General features: G+C 46.4%; 1 protein-coding gene across 5 annotated transcripts in view; it reads left to right on the top strand.

The window, feature by feature from the left end:
- The window catches only part of LOC133280764 (olfactory receptor 14C36-like), a 781,395-nt gene that overhangs the window by 749,817 nt on the left and 10,597 nt on the right, over positions 1-20,981 (top strand). The gene's annotated exons all lie outside the window — the stretch shown is intronic.

The raw sequence follows: 20,981 nt of genomic DNA, 5'->3' as shown, positions 1-20,981 counted from the left end.
TTTCTGTGCTCATTCCCATCCTTGGATTATAAAATCCTCTGCCTCGTCCCCGTCCTCGCATATTTCCTCATCCTCTTCCCCTAGGGTTAGGGAAACCTTGTTCTGTTCCCTGTATCACTGCCAGTAAATTCTGTTGTTGTCTCCGGGAGCTCTCTTTTTCCCGATTATTATACACCTTCCAAGCCACCTCTAACAGTCTGTCCAGGTTATCTGCCCCTTCTAGTGTTTGCAGTTTCTTTCTGATATCATCTTGAGACTGCACCAGGAAAATCAAGGCTAATTGTGCTTTAGCCTGTTCCGTTTCCACATCTAAATCTGTATATTTCTTTGCTGTCTCTTTAAGTCTCTCTAGAAAGGCAGATGGTGATTCTGCCTTCTCTTGTCTAACATTATACAATTTTGACCAAATTATCATTTTGGGCATAGCATGTTGTACTCCGAAAACTACCCAGTCTTGAAATCTCTGTAAATTTCTCATTCCTCCTTGTGTGTTATAATCCCACATCAGGTCTTCCATTGGGAAGTTTTCATCTATATTTCCCGTAACTAATCCCTGTCTTATATCTTCCCAGACCCTCTCCCAAGCACTTTGCAGCACCATCTCTTTTTCTGTCGAGTCCATAAGGGTATCTAAAAGCACTTGTATATCATCCCAGTCCAGGTTTTGAGTTTTCATAATCATTTTCATTACTCGAGCTACTTTATCAGGATTTTCTCTGTATGTTCCTGCTGATTGTTTCCATATAACCAAATCCCTGGGAGAGAAAGGTACTTTAACGTACACTGGTCCCCCAGTTCCGACTCCTTGCCTTAAAGGAGCAAGCACCGCACTAGCTGCTTGAGGCTGTGCTTTTCCTTCTTGCCCTCCCCTCCGGCGAGTTCTGTGTGAGACTGGGGTGACAGGGGGATTTATTTCTTGACCTCCCCTATTTTCACACCCTTCCTCACTCTCAAGATCACTGTCACTTCCCTCGTGCTCCCCCCTTTCTTCATTTGTCACTAGCGGAGCTACTAACAAACCGAGATCTTCCTCATCCTTTTGATGTCGACTATTCACATTCCTGTTCTCCAACACAACCCTTACACTCTCCAGCATTGCTTGCCTTAACAACCATTATTCCGCAAGATTTCTGCCACTTATCATTGTTTCTTAAGGTAAAGAAAAGATCCACATATGGTACTTCATCCCATTTTCCTTCCCTTTTACAATACAACATCAACTGCAAGATAGTATTATACTGTAAAGTTCCATTCTCAGGCCATTTTTTCCTGATCTTCTAGTTCATATTGCGTCCACCAGACATTACAGTAATCAGTTTACTTTTCCGCATGCTTTGCCCGAATCCACCCTCCTTCTAATGGTTTAAGATACAACCTAATGTAAACGACTTGGGAATCGACGGCATTTTGTAAATACAGAGATCTCTAAAACAAGTTTCTCTCACAACACGCACACACACCCCAATATGTTACACAATTTATACAGACAGATGCTGATCCTGCAGCACAAATACCAATACCAATACCAAACCACGTTTGCCGAACCTGCACAGCTTTCGCTACTGTCTAACGGCCTTTTACCCCGAGAGCTCTCTAGCCCCAACCAAGCGCAGCTTTCGCTGTGTCTAGCAGGCAGGCTTTACTACTAGCCCAGCCAAACGCAGCTTTTTCGCTGCGTATAACAGGCAGGCTTTTACCAGACCTTTACCAAAGGTCAATACCATACATTTACTAGAAATCGGTACCATAACCCAAATCAAAAGCACCTTTCTTACTGTGTCAGAGGTCCATCATGAGCAGCGGAGGTCGGTTGCGGTTGATGGCTCCCCGAGAATCTCTCAGTGCCGGCTGGAGCAGGATCGAGACGTGATCCACGTCACCAATGCCCGTGAGGTCCCATCTGGGTCACCAAAATGTTAGTGTGGGAACAAACACATAACCACTGGAATGGTTATATGAGGTGATTTATTGCAGCGCTGGAAAACCAGGGGTACGCACCCAAATCTTGTTCCAACCTCGTCGCATCGCGTTCACAATTTATACACGTTTAACACGGATTGCAACATTAGCTAATGCATATGCATTAAGGATTGCCACATCAGGAATGTTACATCAGCCTCTTCTACGCTTGCGCAGGCCCCTCTGGTGGTTGCCTGGTGGTCGTTCCGGTGAAGGAAGGAGTCTTTCTCAGATGAAGTAAGAAGTCTTCCTCAGGTTGTCCTCTTTACGTTTTCCTTACTTGGATATATCCCAACCCTTGTGTGGACGCTAGCATTTTCTTATCAGCTTCTGGTATGCTCTTCTGGCTACCTTATGCATAGGTTCCACTTGGGTATAGTTTCCAGTGCATGCCTTTCTGAATCCACCCATACACATAGGTTTTTGCTACTATCATTGCAACACTGGTTACAGAACAGCCGTGACACAAAATTGCAAAGTTACAACATTTTCTAATATACAAAACCCCACTATTGATTTATAAATTTCTCAAACATAATCATTTCTACTATTTTATATAATTATTTTATCATAAAGGCTTTGCCCTTTTCTAACATAAGGGTTGGTTTTGGGGTGTTTTGGGTTGCTTTTGGCCTGTTTTGGGTCTGTTTCGGGGCTCCGACCCTGTATCCCACAGGAGAAGCAGGACAAGGTGGGGTTTGCAGTGTTTTGGGCCTGTTTTGGGGGTTTTTGACTTTTTTTTGTCCTGTTTTGGGGCTATCTGGGGGCTCTGACCCTGTATCCCATAGCAAAGGCAGGACAAGGTTGTTTTGGGCTAGGCGTTGGGGTGTTTTGGGTTGTTTTTCCCCTGTTTTGGGGCTCTGACTCTGTATCCCGTAGGGGAAGCAGGACAAGGTGGTTTTGGGCTGGGTTTTGGGGCTGTTTTGGTGGTTTATGACTGTTTTTGTCCTGTTTTGGAGCTGTTTTGGGGCTCTGACCCTTTATCCCATAGGAGAAGCAGGACAAGGTGGTTTCGGGCTGGTGTTTGGGGTGTTTTGGGTTGGTTTTGGCCTGTTTTGGGTCTGTTTTGGTGCTCTGATGTATTCCCACAGGAGAAGCAGGACAAGGTGGTTTTGGGGTGCTTTTGTCCTGTTTTTTGTGTGTTTTGGGGCTCTGACCCTGTATCCCATAGGAGAAGCAGGACAGGGTGTTTTTGGCGTGTTTGGGGGCTGTTTTGGGGTTTTGGGGTGTTTTGGGTTGTTTTTGCTCTGTTTTGGGGCTGTGACCCTGTACCCCGCAGGAGAAGCAGAACAATGTGATCTTGGGGTGGTTTTGGGGTTGTTTTGCTTTGTTGTTTGTTTTGTTTTGGGTCTGTTTTGGTGCTCTGACCCTGTATCCCATAGCAGAAGCATGACAAGGTAATGTAGTGGTGATTTTGGCCAGTTTTGGGGCTTGGTTTGTATCTTTTGTCCTGGTTTTCTCTTGGTTTTGGCCTGTTTTGCATCTGTTTTGGGGCTCTGTATCCCACAGGAGAAGCAGGACAAGGTGGTTTTGGGCTGGGTTTTGGGTTGGTTTTGGCCTGTTTTGCCTCTTTTGGGGGGCTCTGACCCTGTATCCCACAGGAGAAGCAGGACAAGGTGGTTTTCGGGTGTTTTGGGAGTGGTTTGGGGCTGGTTTTGGGTGGTTTTGTCCTGTTTTTGTCCTGTTTTGGGTCTGTTTTGGGGCTCTTACTCTGTATCGTATAGGGGAAGCAGGAGAAGGTGATTTTGGGGTGGTTTGGGCCTGTTTTGGGGGTTGGTTTGTGTCTTTTGCCCTGGTTTTGTCCTGTTTTTTGCCTGTTTTGGGTCTGGTTTGGGGCTCTGACCCTGTGTCCCATAGGAGAAGCAGGACAGGGTGGTTTTGGCATGTTTGGGGGCTGTTTTGGGTTTTTTTACCGTTTTTGGCCTGTTTTGGAGCTGTCTGGGGGCTCTGATGCTGTATCCCATAGGAGAAGCAGGACAGGGTGGTTTTGGGCTTTTTTTTGGGGTGTTTTGGGTTGTTTTGTCCTGTTCTAGGGCTGTTTTGGGGTTCTCACCCTGTGTCCCATAGGAGAAGTAGGAGAAGGTGGCCTTGGGGTGGTTTTTGGTTGTGTTTTGAGGCTGTTTTGGACCTCTGACCCTGTATCCCATAGGAGAAGGAGGACAAGTTGGTTTTGGGTGGTTTTTGAGCTGTTTTGGTGGGTTTTGACTGGTTTTAGCCTGTTTTGGGGCTTTTGGGGGGCTCTGACCCTGTATCCCATAGGACAAGCAGGACAAGGTGATTTTGGTCTTGGTTTCTGGGGTGTTTTGGATTGTTTTTGGCCTGTTTTGGGGCTTTTTTGGGGGCTCTGACCCTGCATCCCATAGCAGAAGCAGGACAGGGTGTTTTTGGGCTGGTTTTGGGGGTGTTTTGTGGCTGGTTTTGTCCTGTTTAATGGTTCTGCCCTGTGTCCCACAGGAGAAGCAGGAGAAGGTGGCCTTGGGGTGGTTTTTGGGGTGGTTTGAGGCTGTTTTGGGTCTGTTTTGGGGCTCTGACCCTGTATCCCAAAGCAGAAGCAGGACAAGGTGGTTTTGGGGTGTTTTGGGGCTCTTTTGGGGGTTTATGACTGTTTTTGTCCTGTTTTCGGGCTGTTTTGGGGCTCTGACCCTGTATCCCATAGGAGAAGCAGGACAAGGTGGTTTTGGGGTGTTTTGAGGCTGTTTTGGCGGGTTTTGACAGGTTTTAGCCTATTTTGGGTCTGTTTTGGGGCTCTGACCCTGTATCCCATAGGAGAAGCAGGACAAGGTGGTTTTGGGCTGGGTTTTGGGGTGTTTTGGTTTTTTTTTACAGTTTTGGGTCTGTTTTGGGGTTCTGACCCTGTATCCCACAAGAGAAACAGGACAAGGTAGGTTTGGGCTGGGTTTTGGGTTGTTTTTGGCCTGTTTTTCCTCTTTTTGGGGGCTCTGACCCTGTATCCCATAGCAGAAGCAGGACGAGGTGGTTTTGGGGTTTTGGGAGGCTGTTTTGGTGGTTTTTGACTGGTTTTGGCCTGTTTTTGGGCTGTTTGGGGGCTCTGAGCTTGTATCCCATAGGAGAAGCAGGACGAGATGGTTTTGGGCTGGGCTTTGGGGTGTTTTGGGTTGTTTTTGCTCTGTTTTGGGGCTGTGACCCTGTACCCCGCAGGAGAAGCAGAACAATGTGATCTTGGGGTGGTTTTGGGGGTGTTTTGCTTTGTTTTTGTTTTGTTTTGGGTCTGTTTTGGTGCTCTGACCCTGTATCCCATAGCAGAAGCATGACAAGGTAATGTAGTGGTGATTTTGGCCAGTTTTGGGGCTTGGTTTTATCTTTTGTCCTGGTTCTCTCTTGGTTTTGGCCTGTTTTGCGTCTGTTTTGGGGCTCTGTATCCCACAGGAGAAGCAGGACAAGGTGGTTTTGGGCTGGGTTTTGGGGTGTTTTGGGTTGGTTTTGGCCTGTTTTGCCTCTTTTGGGGGGCTCTGACCCTGTATCCCACAGGAGAAGCAGGACAAGGTGGTTTTCGGGTGTTTTGGGAGTGGTTTGGGGCTGGTTTTGGGTGGTTTTGTCCTGTTTTTGTCCTGTTTTGGGGCTCTTACTCTGTATCGTATAGGAGAAGCAGGAGAAGGTGATTTTGGGGTGGTTTGGGCCTGTTTTGGGGGTTGGTTTGTGTCTTTTGCCCTGGTTTTGTCCTGTTTTTTGCCTGTTTTGGGTCTGGTTTGGGGCTCTGACCCTGTGTCCCATAGGAGAAGCAGGACAAGGTGGTTTTGGGGTGGGTCTGGGCTGTTTTTGTCCTGTTTTGGGTCTGGTTTGGGTCTCTGTTTCTGTATCACACAGGAGAAGCAGGACAAGGTGGTTTTGGGGCAATTTTGTCCCGTTTTTGGCCTGTTTTCTGGCTGTGATCCTGTATCCCACAGGAGAAGCAGGACAAGTTAGTTTTGGGGTGTTTTGGGGCTTGTTTTAGAATCATAGAATAGTTAGGGTTGTAAAGGACCTTAAGATCATCTCTTTCCAACCCCCCTGCTGTGGGCAAGGACACCTCACACCAAACCATATCACCCAAGGCCTCCTTCAACCTGTTCTTGAACACCGCCAGGGATGGAGCATTCACAACCTCCCTGGGCAACCCATTCCAGTGCCTCAGCACCCTAGCAGGAAAGAATTTCCTCCTTAGATCCAATCTAAACTTCCCCTGTTTCAGTTTTAACCCGTTACCCCTTGTCCTATCACTACAGTCCCTAATGAAGAGTCCCTCCCCAGCATCCCTATAGGCCCCCTTCAGATACTGGAAGGCTGCTATGAGGTCTCCACGCAGCCTTCTCTTCTCTGCTTCTGCAGAAAACCCAGAGAACTAGATGGTCCTGGTATGGGTAATCAAAGCTAGGAAGTAAGATCCCGAAACATCAGTATTACAGTGCAGATGCCCTGCTAACAGTTTCCCAAATGAACTTACCCAAGTGCCCAGTGCCAGCAGAGAGCATGCCGGGTACTGCGGCTCACGGTAGCTGGCCTGTTCGGTGTGCATGGCCACGCACAGCACAGTCAGGATGCTCCTCTTCACACACAGCTCTGCAAACGCACTGCAGTCCTGACCTCCAGCACTGCTTATTGTGGTTTGGAATGTTCCTGAACAGCTACTGCCAGAATTGTCAAAATGAAAGAAATAAAAAATTGACCTACAGTGAAAAACACGCTTGAATTTTTATGACTCAAAATAAGAATATACCTTCCTACTTTTAAAGTCTGTCAAATAAGGAAAGTTTAAAATTATGTAGATAATTCACAATCAGTGATGAAGTTTAAAGTCAGCCACGTGTCTTCAGTTAGTGTCAATACGTCTGAAGAAATTCTCTCGTTCGTCTTTGGTACTCAAAGAGTTGGAAGCACGTTGGGTGGTATTGCCACCATCAATGGGTGGTATTGCCACAAGGCATGAAAAATTCACCAACAATATGTCAAGGTTATGTTGATGTAGCATTGCGTCCATTTCGGGGAAGACACCCCCAGTTATTAGTGTGTCGTTATATGGATGATATACTGGTGGCTGGGAAAGTAACCTAGAAGCTGTTAAACAAGAATTGTGTTCAGTGTTGCAAAAACATAAATTGCAAATTGCCCCTGAAAAGGTTCAGGATACCACACCATGGAAATATTTGGGTTGGAAAATCTTAGATCATACCACTGAACCTCAGGAAATTAGCCATCAAGGTCAATATCCATACACTTAACGATGTGCAAGTCTTGTTAGGGAATATCAGTTGGATTCAAACATTATTGGGAATTGACAGCAAAACTTCAGAACCATTGTTTGAATTGTTGAAAGGTGACACAGACTTCAATGCACCCAGACAATTAACACCAGCAGCAAAACAAGCAATAGTGATGGCAGAAGCCACATTGAGAGACAGGCACATTGTGTGATGAATGGAGTTCCTACTGAATTTTTGATTGTCAGTAATGATTTCCAGCCAGTAGGATTAACCATGCAATGGGTTGAATCTGATAAGGAGAAACTGAAAATTCTTCAGTGCCAATTTTTGTCACATCAACCATCAAAGAACATTGTGACCAGAGCTGAAACATTTCCTAAGTAAGTTAAATATGAAATGAAGGGATCGTATCATAGACCTGTCTGGTAAAGAACGCCAAACCATAATTGTTCCTATGACAGAACAGTATTTGCAATGGTGTATGCAGAATAGTGTAGCACTGCAGATAGCTCTAGCAGGATTTGATAGAGCAGTCAAGGTCCATCATCCTAGCTATCGAATATTGACTTTTATTCAGCAGGAATGTATAGAGGAAAAACCCAAGTACAATCTCAAAGCTGTGAATGGTATCACAGTCTTTACAGATGGGAGTGGAAAATCAGGCAAAGCAGCTACTACATGGCAGGAACAGGGCCAGTGGAAATCATATATAGTTTTTTCTGAGGGATCACCCCAGATTGTAGAACTGAAGGCAGTGACTGAGGTGTTTAAACGATGGAACACATGTCCAATCAACATGATTTCAGACTCAGCGTATGTAGTAGGAGTTGCGCAACCATTAGAAAAAGCTTATTTGAAACAGGTTGCAGTTGAAACCTTGTTTAGCAATATGAAACGGTTATGGTTGTTGTTAAAACAGAGAACAGAAGTGTACTCTATATGTCACCATCGCAGTCACACACACTTGCCAGGATTCTATGCAGAAGGAAATGCTAGAGCGGACCATTTATCTCAACCTGTCGGTGTGTCACCTGTGCCCAACGTATGGCAACAAGCTCGAATTTCTCGTGAATTTTTCCACCAATCAGCAAAGGTCCTAAAAGGGCAGTTTCACTTGTCAATGGCAGAGGCAAAAGCTATCATACAAGCCTGTCCTGATTGTCAACAACTCACTAAGGGTCCTACATTGTCGGTTAAGCCCAGAAGTATTCAATCACTTCAAATATGGCAAACAGATGTCACACACATATCCCTGAATCTGGCAAACTAAAATACGTTCATGTTTCTATGGACATCTTTTCTCTGGCAGTTTGTATGACCGCTTTGGGAGGAAAAACTTGTAGACATGTGCAAACTCATTTTCGTCATGCCTTTGCTACTTTAGGAGTCACAGGACAAATAAAAACGGACAATGGTCCAGCATATGTTTCACAATTGACTGAAATTTTTTTGCAAACTTGGGGAATCCAACATGTCACTGGCATTCCCCACTCACCCACAGGACAAGCCGTTGTCGAGTGCACCCATCCGACTATCAAGACATATTTGCAAAAATAAAGAAAATGGGGACTCAGAACAGCCAGTAAGTAAATTGGTAAAGGTCCAAAATGTCATGAATTTTTTTGTGCTTGCCTGGTGACAGTGTGATTCCTCCCATTGTGAAACACATGCAAACCATGTCAACCGGAATACTCGAATATGAAGGTTAAATTAAGGTTATGGTAAAAGCTTGGGAAGGAAATTGGGAAGGTCCAGTACCACGGCAAACTTGGGAACGAGGATATGCTTGTGTCATTACAGATTCAGGCCCACGCTGGCTCCCTGCGGAGACAGTGTTGTCACGGGAGAATGGATAATTGGTACATAAACTCTGAATAATCCTGAAAGATACAGGAAGGCCGTGAGAGGCCCAAGGAAGCTTAAGCAAGCAAGATAAGAAGAAGCTGGAATTCACTGATGTAATGAGAACTGTGCACTGTTGGCAAGCTTTCAAGGTCAAGTTCCCACACCTGTGCTTAACCAATTATATGCTAGTTGCAAAGGGTCTTCAAGACATGTATCCAATCATAATATGCCAAATCACTGTGAGTGCAAGTAGAAATAGTATTTAAGGGGTTAAGGCTTTGTAATAAACAGCTTTTGTCTGATCATATTGATCTCTGACTGAGTCCATGTATATTCTGCGGCAATTGGCACCCGAACAGGGACCCCCCATATTTTTCATATTGAAGCTGAAAGAATTAAAGCGCGTGGCACCGAAGAAAGTGGAAAACACGGAGCTGCAGGGACGTCGGCTGGGTTCGATCCGGCAGGACCAGGATTGGGAGGTAGTCACCTCGGAACGGAGCCTAGTGAGCCCGGAAGACACTGCGCAGTGCAAATAAGGTAACAGCCGACGGGGTCTGGAAGAGGGTTAGGATGGGGAATCAATTAAGTAAAGAAAAAATGGTCATCCTTAAGGTCTTCCAGCACATCCTCTCAGTGAGAGGGATAGAATATGTCGATAATCTGTTAAAAAGATTGTTGCTCTGGAGTAAAGAAAAACAGCTGATCCAGGGGGTTAATGAAACTTTTGATCTCGGGACTTGGAAAAAAATTGGGGCATGCCTGTGGGATCAAGTTACTTGTGGGTTTAAGGAGGCAAAGTCTCTTGCTGCCCCCTGGTTACTACTAAAAGGGACTCTAGCCGCAAACAGGCGGCAAAATCCGTTTTTACAGCTCTCTCTGACTCGCCTTCACAACAGCAGGGCTCGGCACCTACATTAGATTCAGCACCCGGTGCTACAGCCATGGTAGTGTCATCTGTTTCGGGCATAAAACCTTCTGGTCAAAAACCGGCACGCAGTAAGGTACGAATGTTTGAGGACCCTGCGCCTTTCCCCTATCCTGTGTCGACAACGCCTTTATCAGCGGTAGCTCCAGTTGATACTCGGGAGCCTGTAGGGGCTAGTAAGGAAACAAAACAAACTGATGTTAACCCTTTTCATGCCGCTACTGCCCCTGAACTGAGTCCCCAAGAATTTTTGCTGGGGTGGGAGTCTCCTAAGGAGGAGAGTGTAACTCCGAATAAATACCCACCTCCACCACATAAACCACCGTTTGCATCGCTCCCACTGGAGCTGCAAAATGAGTGGAACTGGGGGCAATGGACGAAATCCTTGGATAAACAATTGCAGGACTTGAGGGACCGTCTGGACAAGTTGGGGGAGGAGAGGGAGCAAGCTCCAGAAAAAACGGGAAAAAACAGATAAGATCAGTCCATGTGATGTGTCGTTACCACCGACTCCTACATCTAATAAAGCCAATCCGAGTGCCATGAGATGGCAAGGCTGCATTCAGGATGCAATCATAGACGGTACTATTTTACCGATAGATGTTCCTGCTGCATTCCCTGTTATTATAAATACTCAGGACAGTCTGTCTGGACTCCTATGGACTGGAAAGCTATGAAAGAAATTAAGGGAGCAATTACTCAGTATGGGTTGTCTTCCTCATATACACAGCAAATGTTATCTGCTTTCTTTTCTAGTAATGTTCTAACTCCAAATGATTGTCTCAGAGTGGCTGCAATTTTATTAACTCCTTCACAGCTCCTGCATTTTAAAAGTGGGTTTGAGGAGCTTGCTGAAGGGCTGCAGATGAGAATTCAGAGTGTAATCCTCATTGCCCTTTGCACAGTGTTTCATCTGAAATGTTATTGGGAAAGGGACAATTTCACCCTGATGGAGTACAAGCTTGTATGAAAATTGAAGTTTTACAGCAAGCACAGCAATTGGCTTTAGCTTCTCTGAAAGCTGTGCCGGAAGCAGGAAAGCCTAATCCTTCATATACATCAGTAAAACAGGGACCTACTGAGCCATATATGCAATTTATTGACAGATTGACAGAGGCTATCGAAAAGGATATTGATCTGGCATCTAATGCTAAAGAATCGATGCTTATGTCTCTGGCTATGGAAAATGCTAACCCAGCTTGTAAGCATATTTTGCAGGTTTTGCCAAAATCTGCTGGTCTTCAAGAAATGATGGATGCATATTCTAAAGTGGGCACAGCAGAGGAAAAGGCTGGATACATGGCTACTGCCTTCACCGCTGCTGTTAAACCCCTGCCACAACAAGGTCAGGGGGATCGTGGGGATCCTAAAGGTACAAGACGTTACAGTTGTGGATGGATGGGACGTTTTAAAAAGCAGCGTACTGTAAAGAAAATTAGTTCAGCAACCCGACCCCCTCAGGGTGGTGTTACAGATTTTGCAGACAAATTTGGCCGCAAGACAATAGAATGTTGTTCAAAGTTTAAAAAAGACAGAACCCTGTTGGGAAACTTGAATGTGAGTGCGACGCCACCCTGCGCGACAACACTAAATCAGGGTGTCTGGACTGCATCCCCTCCGCCACCGCAGGGAGTGCCGGAGTGGACGTGGCAACAGCAATAGATTTTACCATAACTGATACTTCTGTTCAGTGTATTCCATCTAAATTAAATGGGCCCCTTGGTCATGGGTTATGTGCTTTGCTACTGGGACAATCATCAACATCAAGGAAAGGAATCTTTGTATTACCCGGTGTAATTGATGCTGACTATACTGGAAATATTGGGATCATGGTGCAAACGCATGCTCCTTCGGTCAACATCCCTGAAAATTCGAAAAGAGCTCAAATCTCAAATGATGATCTGACTGATCTCATGCCCCTTTTAAAGGGTGAGTTAAAGGCAGAACAAAAAAGAGTTCTATCAAAAGCTCAGTATGAGGCCTTAGATCGCATCATGACAAAAATCACTAATCTTGTCCCGATTGCCAAGGCCAAGCAGTAGGTATAGGCCTTGGAGTCAACCCTCGAGGCCTCCAGCCTCTTCAGCTTTGGCAAATGGATGTGACTCACGTACCCTCTTTCAGGAAATTGAAATATGTCCATGTTACTATTGACACTTGACATTCTCCTACAGGACAAGCTATTATTGAACGAACACATCAAACTTTGAAATAGCTGTTGGAAAAACAAAAAACGGGGGAAGGACTTACACCGGTAGCAAGGATACAGAAAGCTGTATATGTTATGAATTTTTTGCAATTGACAGGAGACTTTAATGATCCCCCGGCCATAATACATGGTCAGGCATTAGGTTCAGGTTATATGACTAAAACTCTGGGTGTTCTGGTCCAGTATAAGGATTTGGAAACCGGCATTTGGAAAGGTCCTGCAGAAGTGTAAGCGGCGAGGAGAAGCAAGACACACCAACCCAATATGGGTGATAAGCAAACTTCTACTTTATTTGTGGCACACTTCGCTTATATCCGCGTGGTGTTTAGCCACGCCTACTAGTCAGAACAGTATTGGTTGTTTCTACACAGCTTCCTTCACATTCTCCTCCCACATCCGGTATCCGGTTACCTGTGAGGCCTACACCTTGCTTTGCTCGCACAAGGCCTCTAAGGATCCATGGCCTTGCTCTTGAAGCCATTCTGCAACAATTCCCCCCTTTTTCTTTTGTGCGAGCAAAACATTGTGGGTCGTTCTGTTCACTTGTTTTCACCACGCAATTATAAGCAAGTCTAACAACTACAGTGATTAAAATAGCAATGATACATCAGCGCAGTCCTTCAAATAGCAGTGTTTTAAGCCAACCTGTAATGCCCCATGAGGACAACCATTTAGTTATCCCTACGTCATTGTTCACTTGCAATTGCTGGGTAAGCTGAGCCAGGGTTTTCAGCTGTGCATGTATCGAATTAGAATGACCAGAAAGATTCATACAACACGTTCCATCAAACTCTTCACATCCATGTCCCTGTTCCAACAACAAAAGGTTCTGTAGTGTTGCATGTCTTAGAGAGTCAACATTAAACAACAAATCAGAAATTGCCTTCGATTTAGTATTTGTCTGCTTAGCAACTCAGCAACTCAGTCTGTTTAGCTGAGCCAAGGCCCCGGCTGAAGCACTTACGGTGATTTGGCATATTATGACTGGATACGTGCCTTGAAGACCCTTAGTGACTAGCATATAATTGGTTAAACACAGGTGTGAGAACTCAACCTTGAAAGCTTACCAACAGTCCACAGTTCTCATTAACTTGGTGAATTCCAGCCTCTTATCTTGCTTGCTTAAGCTTCTTCGGGCCTCTCATGGCCTTGCTGTATCTTTCAGGATTATTCAGAGTTTATGTACCAATTATGCATTCTCCCGTGAGAACACTGTCTCCACATCTCCCCCCTTTTGTTTTATCCAGTAACAAGTTGCTACTACAGCAAGGCACACACACATTTCCATTAGCAGAGTAACTATTACAGGGTGCAGCAGCATGTTGAAGATGCTGATGGTAGCGAGGGACTAGCCAAAGAAATTTCTTACCAGTGGAATTCTCCCAGCCTCTTAATTTGTTCCATTACCTGCTTTAGAACACTACCATTGTATTAAAATCTTTCTAGCTTTTGCCTTAGCATTTTTCTAGCAGCTACTTCAAATTTCCATCCTCTAACATCTCTTTTACAAGTGACAAATCTATACAATACAAGGTGTGGTTTCTTATTGCGACTAGCTAGTACATACGGGTGGCTTTGTACACAAAATCACAACCTCTAATAATAGCTACTTTACAAGCACACATATTCAGGATGTTACTTTTCAGTTGCCCCCAAGTGATGTTTTGCAGCTACTCATTCTTTCTCTTCCTCTCTCTCATTCTGCTTGGGGTATTCACGGTCAGCTCCTGTAGCTGAGGCATCAGGTTTATCCATTCGTCTGTCCAGCTCATGGCAAGACTTGACAAACTTTGCAGGCAGTCGCCATGGACCTGCAAATATACCCCCTCCCCCAGGTTATCAGTTCTTGAGAAGTAGTCAGGTTAGACAGGTTAAATGCAGCATCATTACTCTCTCTCTCCCCCCCCCCCCTTTTTTTTTTTTAATCCCTGCGAAAGCCGTCCTGCTGGGCAGCAACTATAGCGGCCTGCCTGCTTCAGCAGCAACCATAAATACCCGCCGGCAACCGCACCTTTACATTAACCCTTTCATGCCCGAAATGTTAAACAGCTACCCGTTGAAAGCTTTCACATGAACCCAACAACAAAAATACACAGAACACCGTCTGCCCTCAACACACGCACACACACACGCCTATGGGATCCCACAAGCACACGCCACACAACTACAGTATTTGAAGCACAGAATCCAGACAATCATTAGTCCCACTACAGTTCCACGTACAGAACATGGCACAAGGACCCTGTGGAGACTAACAGCAAACCAGCTCCGAGAAGCATCAGTGCAGTGCAAGGTGACAGGCTCAACCTTAGCGGGCGTCCCCGCAGAGGCTCTGCCTCCCCCACATCGCATGAGGCTTGGGCTTTTATACTGACCAAAATGCACACTCATTCCAACACAGGTGGCCAGCCTGTGCTGGAAGAAGTGGCCAGCAGTATCTACAAATGTCTCCAAGGGTTGATAGAAACCTGGACATACTTATATTTACCAACTTCTAGTACATGAGTATCACAGAGAAACTGTATGGGCTCCCCCTGTCAATTGCAAGAAAAATCATAACATATACAGCTTGAGTATAAGAGGATTTTAACCCATACGTGGTCACTGCTTGTCAGGCCTCCTTAACTATTTTGAGATCAAGAGCTTCCCACTCTTTAGCCCCCTGCTGTGTAGTAAACACAGGATATGCAGAGATGCCCATTGCAGAAAATTCACCAGTAATGATCGCATCTTTGGTTAACCATTGTTACAGCTGAGCGTCTCCAGGGCCAGTGAGCCTGAGCAGACCGACCCGGGAGACAAAGAGTCAGAGTCTGGAAGCAGAGGATATAAATCTGGCTCGGATTCAGGGGATTCGGGGGCTGATCCTGGGCCAAACTCAGGGTCTCCATTGCTCACAGCTATGTCTTTCTTGTCAGATGTCTCTCGTTCAGTGTGTGGCCATCTGCAGACCTGGCTCCTCCGTGACTGAGTTAAAAATTTCCACTCTAGGGCATAATGGGTTGGAAAGAATCGCAGTCCCTTTAAATCTCCTGCTAGCGCATAATCTCTATTTTCTACTGCATGCTTCAAAATGGCGCCCGAATCGATCCGGCGCCCAGGCACCGCCCTCTTCCTTTCAGCTTCCTCGACATTCATCATGCGTATCCCTTCTAATATACTTTCTCTGTCCTTTTCAAAGTCCCTACTTTTGGAACTGGGGTGGTGGGGGAGCAGGGGGTTACACCTCCTCCGCGGCACCTTCTGATGAAGGAGGGGGAGAAAAGGAAGGGGCGGGGGGAACCCTGTGCTCCCGCGAGTTGGGTAAAACGAGTTGTAATCTTCCCCTGGCTTCAACCGACCGGGGACGTCTGTTCCTAGTTTCTCCGTTGCTACCGCGGCAGTTTTCTTTTCCGCCTTGTATCTTTTTATACAGTTTATTACTTCTCTCCGTGGTTTACCAAGTTTCTTTGCCGTTTTATCATCATTAAGCATTGAGTCAAATAGTTCATCACAAAACTTTCGCCACTCACTCTCCTCAAAAACTGTGTTAGGATCTACAAAAAATCCCTTAGCCGTCCCTACAGCCACTAGACCTGCTAGCTGCTTTAGAGTCTCAGGCTCAATTCCCCGCTTTTATAAAAAGCACTGTAGTAAGTCCAGGGCTACCTCTCGGTCCATTTTCATGGCCAGCCTTTTCCGGATCGTCTTCTTCTGGGTCGTCCTGTAACCTCGGTCTCCGGATCGGCCTCCCGACACAGCAGTGTCTGGTTTGCCCCAGCGGCGGACTCTTTTCGGTCAGTCCAAGCACCCGGGTCCGTCAAGCCACCGCAGCAGCATTGCCCACGCTCCCCGGCCACTGCCGCCGGCACCACTCACTCGCCGTTCCAGATCCCTGATACTCAGGGCCCTTTATTCCAGGTCCCCGTTAACTGGGGCCCTGTAATCCGGGTCCCTGGTAGCCGGGGCCCTGTAGTCCATGGTCCCTGTTCGGGCGCCATTTGTAAGCGGTGAGAAGAAGCAAGACACGCCAACCCAGTATGGGTGACAAGCAAACTTCTACTTTATTTGTGGCACACTTCGCTTATATCCACGCGGTGTGTAGCTACGCCTACTAGTCAGAACAGTATTGGTTAGTTCTACACAGCTTCCTTCACATTCTCCTCCCACATCCGGTATCCGGTTACCTGTGAGGTCTACACCTTGCTTTGCTTGCACAAGGCCTCTAAGGATCCATGGCCTTGCTCTTGGAGCCATTCTGCAACACAGAAGTAAAACTAACTGGTCGAGGTTATATGTGTATAATTATAGTTTCCGGTTTGCGGTGGGTGCAGCTCGATGGGTGAAACCCTGGAAAGAGTCAGCACTGCCCCAGGACACCCCCCTTGTCAGTGATTGAATTAATTGAAATTTCAGCTTAGGACTTCTGTTTTATGGATGTGTCCAGCCCTTCTTAAAGTGAAGAGAGCAATCTTTTTTACGTTAAAGAAGGAAAAACAAAAACAAAAAACGAACAAACAAACAAAAAAAACAAACAAAAAAAAAACAACATCCAACACCCCCCCCCCCCCCAACCTACAGCGAGACAAACACAGGATACAGGTGTATTGTATGCGGTTTTGGTGGTGGGAAGGTCTTTCATATGTTCTTATCAGGGGTACTGGGCATACTGTGACTCATTTAATACACTCTCTCTGTGATACTCATGAACTAGAAGTCGGTAAATATAAGTATGTCCAGGTTTCTATCGACCTTTGGAGACCTTTGTAGATATTGCTGGCCACTTCTTCCAACATAGGCTGGCCACCTGTGTTGGAATGAGTGTGCATTTTGGTCAGTATAAAAGCCCAAGCCTCATGAAATGTGGGGGAGGCAGAGCCTCTGCGGGGACGCCCGCTAAGGTTGAGCCTGCCACCTCGCACTGCAATGATGCTTCTCGGAGCTGGTTTGCTCTTAGTCTCCACAGGGTCCTTCAGCCACGTTCTGTACGTGGGACTGTAGTGGGAGTAATGATTGTCTGGATTTTGTGCTTCAAATATTGTAGTTGTGTGGAGCGTGCTTGTGGGATCCCACAAGTGTGTGTGTGCGTGTGTTGAGGGCAGATGGTGTTCTGTGTGGTTTTTTTGGTGTTTGGTTCATGTAAAAGTTTTTAATGGGGAGCAGTTTAACATTTCGGGCATGAAAGGGTTAATGTAAAGGTGCGGTTGCCAGCAGGTATTTATGGTTGCTGCTGAAGCAGGCAGGCGGCTGTAGCTGCTGCCAAGCAGGCCAGCTTTTGCAGGGATTAAAAAAAAAAAAAAAAAAAGAAGAAAAGAGCAATGATGCAGCAAACTTCTCAACAGTTAACAATGTGCAGTTTAACCTGTCTGCTTCTCAAGAACTGATAACCTGGGGGAGGGGGTATATTTGTGTCCTCCTGCCTACAGGTCCATGGCGACTGCCTGCAAAGTTTGTCAAGCCTTGCCATGAGCTGGACAGACAAATGGAAAAACCTGATGCCTCAGCTACAGGAGCTGACCGTGAATACCCCAAGCAGAATGAGATAGAGGAAGAGAAAAACAAATGACTGCAAAACATCACTTGGAGGCAACTGAAAAGTAACATCCTGAATATGTGTGCTTGTAAAGTAGCTATTATTAGAGGTTGTGATTTTGTGTATAAAACCACCTGTATTTACTAGCTAGTTGTTAATAAGAAACCGCACCTTGTTTTCTACAGATTTGTCACTTGTAAGAGATGTTAGCATATGGAAATTTACAGTAGCTGCTAGAAAATGCTAAGGCAAAAGCTAGAAAGACTTTAATACAATGGTAGTGTTATAAAGCAGGTGATGGAACAAATTAAGAGGGTGGGAGAATTCCAGTGGTAAGAAATTTCTTTGGCTAGTCCCTCGCTGCCATCAGCATCTTCAACATGCTGCTGCACCCTGTAATAGTTACTCTGCTAATGTAAATGTGTGTGTGCCTTGCTGTAGTAGCGACTTGGTACTGGATGAAGCAGGTGAAACTGTGCATTGACAACAAAGTGCAAGGACTGAGGCTAACAAAAGGCCTGCTACCACAATCAAGGGCAAGACTGGGTTGGCCTCTGTGTTTGCCAGCAAGAAGAACCTTTAGCTCCACTGTTGGCTGCAACCCAGCAGGCATGGAGCGGTGGGGACACATGCCATGCCAGACCTTGATGTGAAGGATGGCCTCCCCTCTTGTCAGAGGGCCATACAGGAGAAAAAAGGGGCAGGCCCAGCAGCCTGTAGTTGGCATATGTTGGAGATACGATCTAGGCCAAATCCCCTGCTCAAGTAGGGTCATCCAAAACATATATAAAACAAAAAGGGGGAGATGGGGAGGCAGTGTTCTCACAGGAGAGTGGATAATTGGTACATAAACTCTGAATAATCCTGAAAGATACAGGAAGGCCGTGAGAGGCCCAAGGAAGCTTAAGCAAGCAAGATAAGAAGAAGCTGGAATTCACTGAGGTAATGAGAACTGTGGACTGTTGGCAAGCTTTCGAGGTCAAGTTCCCACACCTGTGCTTAACCAATTATATGCTAGTTGCAAAGGGTCTTCAAGACATGTATCCAATCATGATACGCCAAATCACTGCAAGTGCATGTAAGAAATAGTATTTAAGGGGTTAAGGCTTTGTAATAAACGGCTTTTTGTCTGATCATATTGATCTCTGACTGAGTCCATATATTTTCTGTGGCATGTAGGACACTTGTGATGCTTTCCTTTGCTTTGCTTGCCCAGAGGAACAATCCTGCTGTGCCCCTGTGCAGGCAGGACTCTACGGCAGCCAGGCTGGGAGCTGGTGCACAGGAGCTGCATCATCCAGCTGCCAGCTGCAGTGGAGACGTTGGATGTGAGGAGAAGTGCTGCAAGTCCCCGGTGGACGATGAAAGCAATGTTGGATGGGGAGGTGAGGAGTGAGGTGCTCAGTGCCACGCTGGACCTTAAGGGTTGCTTTTCCTGCCTGTGCAGTCCTCTGGAATAGGCACTCGGGATCAGCGGCAAAGGAATAGAAATTTCTAAAATATAAAGTGATAAAATAAACCCTTTCAAATAACTTTTATCAGATGCTCTTTGTAATCTTCCTGAACGTGGACACCTCCTCAACTAACTGCAAGACAATCTGGAAGACTTGACAAAATCCACAGGGTGAGACAAGGCTCATCAGGGTTCAATGAGCCCCATGGTGTATTTGGGCTGAGTCCATGAACCTCAGATGCTGAGAGGAGACTGAAGAAAACTCTCAAGAAGTCCAAGTCAGAAACAAAGCCCCAACTCCCTTCAGCATTAATGGGCCCCACTGAGGCCTGTAAATGACAAAGTCTCCCCAGGGACTCGTTAAAGCAAGTAACTGGAGGCTGTGATTACAGATAGACAAAGGCAAAATGCAGGTGTCTGATGGTGAGAAAACCATTGTTGGATGAAGCAGAAAGGCCAAGCTCTGACCACAGCCCTTGGAGATGTAGCGCCTGAAATCCTGAGAATGGAAGTTCTCCTCACAGGCCTTGATGAAAGAGGCAACTGCCATAGCCCAGGGCACAGAGGCCTTTTGTTCTTTTGGGCCTTTCAGCCTTGCCACAACCCTCAGTCATCTCTGCTGCAGGCTGTCCTTCACTGGCCCATGCCTGCACCTCTTCCCCTTCAGGCTGTTGATACCCATCTTGCTTTCCCACCTAGATCTCACCTGGCATTTCTGTACCTTCAGTCATATCTCTGTACTCATCCCTGTCCGGTCCTTGAAACAGAAATCATGGGCTGAGTCAGACTCCCTCTGGGTTTCCTCTTGCACCACAAGTCCACCTTTTCAGAGACATTTCTCTTTCCTAACTTTGAGTCTGAATGTTCCAGGCTGCACTTTGAAGAGGTTTCCTTCTCTTCCCACTAGCAAGAAGATCTCCATCATCTCTGAAGCCACATTTCAGGAAGTTGTAAGCTGCTACTCTAGTGTCAATTCAGCAGGTGGGATGAATATCCCTCTGCAAGGCCATCTAAAGGAGGCTTCTAGAGGAATGGGTGATGCCATCAGTATAGAGAAATAAGCACCATGGGAGAGCAGTGGGAAAAGCCAGTGGTTTGGATTGAGAACTTCTTGGCAAGAGCCAAAAGGAATGTTGGTGTCCCTGGATGCGAGGTATCCCATGCTCTGGGGACAGGTCACCTCATTTAGGACAGCTTCCTGCCTGTAGCACCCCCTCTGCTGCGCACGCCCCCTCTCTGCCCACACTCACAAGTGTCTCACAGAAGCTTTGCACTTCCCTTGCAGCAACGACACCTCACTCCAGGAGGTTCCTGCACTCTCCACACTCAGGGGTGGATCCTGCATTCCAGGCAAGTTTGGGTAGTGCAGGAGAGGGAGACAGGAAGGTGGGCTCATGGGGCATGATGAGCAGTGTTCAGGCACTCCCAGCAGTGGGCATTCCCCACGTGCCACGCTGAGGCATGTTCCCATGAGGGAAACTTCAGATGGACTCTGGTTTGTCCAGGGCCTGCAGCCACACTCCAGGAAGACCTCCTCCTCCTCCACCCACAGACACCAATTGCTCTTCATTGATGGGTTCCGTCCTGCTTGCAAGGATTTGTTAAAGCGCTGAACCATCACCTTGCTTCTTGCTGACTTCACTCTCTCTCACCTTCCTACACACTGCTCCCTGCCACCAGTAACTAACTGAAGAGGTAAGAAGCTCTCAAGGCTTTCCTCAGGGGGTGACCATGTTTCGCCACTCATCATTGATGGATGCATTGAGTGCCAGGTGTGAGGTTCCTACACAGGCAGAGATGTCCCTGGGTAGAGCCCTGCTGTCCTCTCATGCTGCTGTCCTCCCTTGCTGCCAGGGCACACGCTGCCTCCGGTCCAG

The sequence above is a fragment of the Pezoporus flaviventris genome, unplaced genomic scaffold (assembly GCF_033815535.1).
Source record: "Pezoporus flaviventris isolate CSIRO_AGI_PZ_B2104156 unplaced genomic scaffold, CSIRO_AGI_Pfla_v1 ptg000088l, whole genome shotgun sequence".
Classification (NCBI taxonomy): Eukaryota; Metazoa; Chordata; class Aves; order Psittaciformes; family Psittacidae; genus Pezoporus; species Pezoporus flaviventris.
The sequence above is the reverse complement of the archived record's forward strand: the minus strand, read 5'-3'. Positions and strand labels throughout refer to the sequence as shown.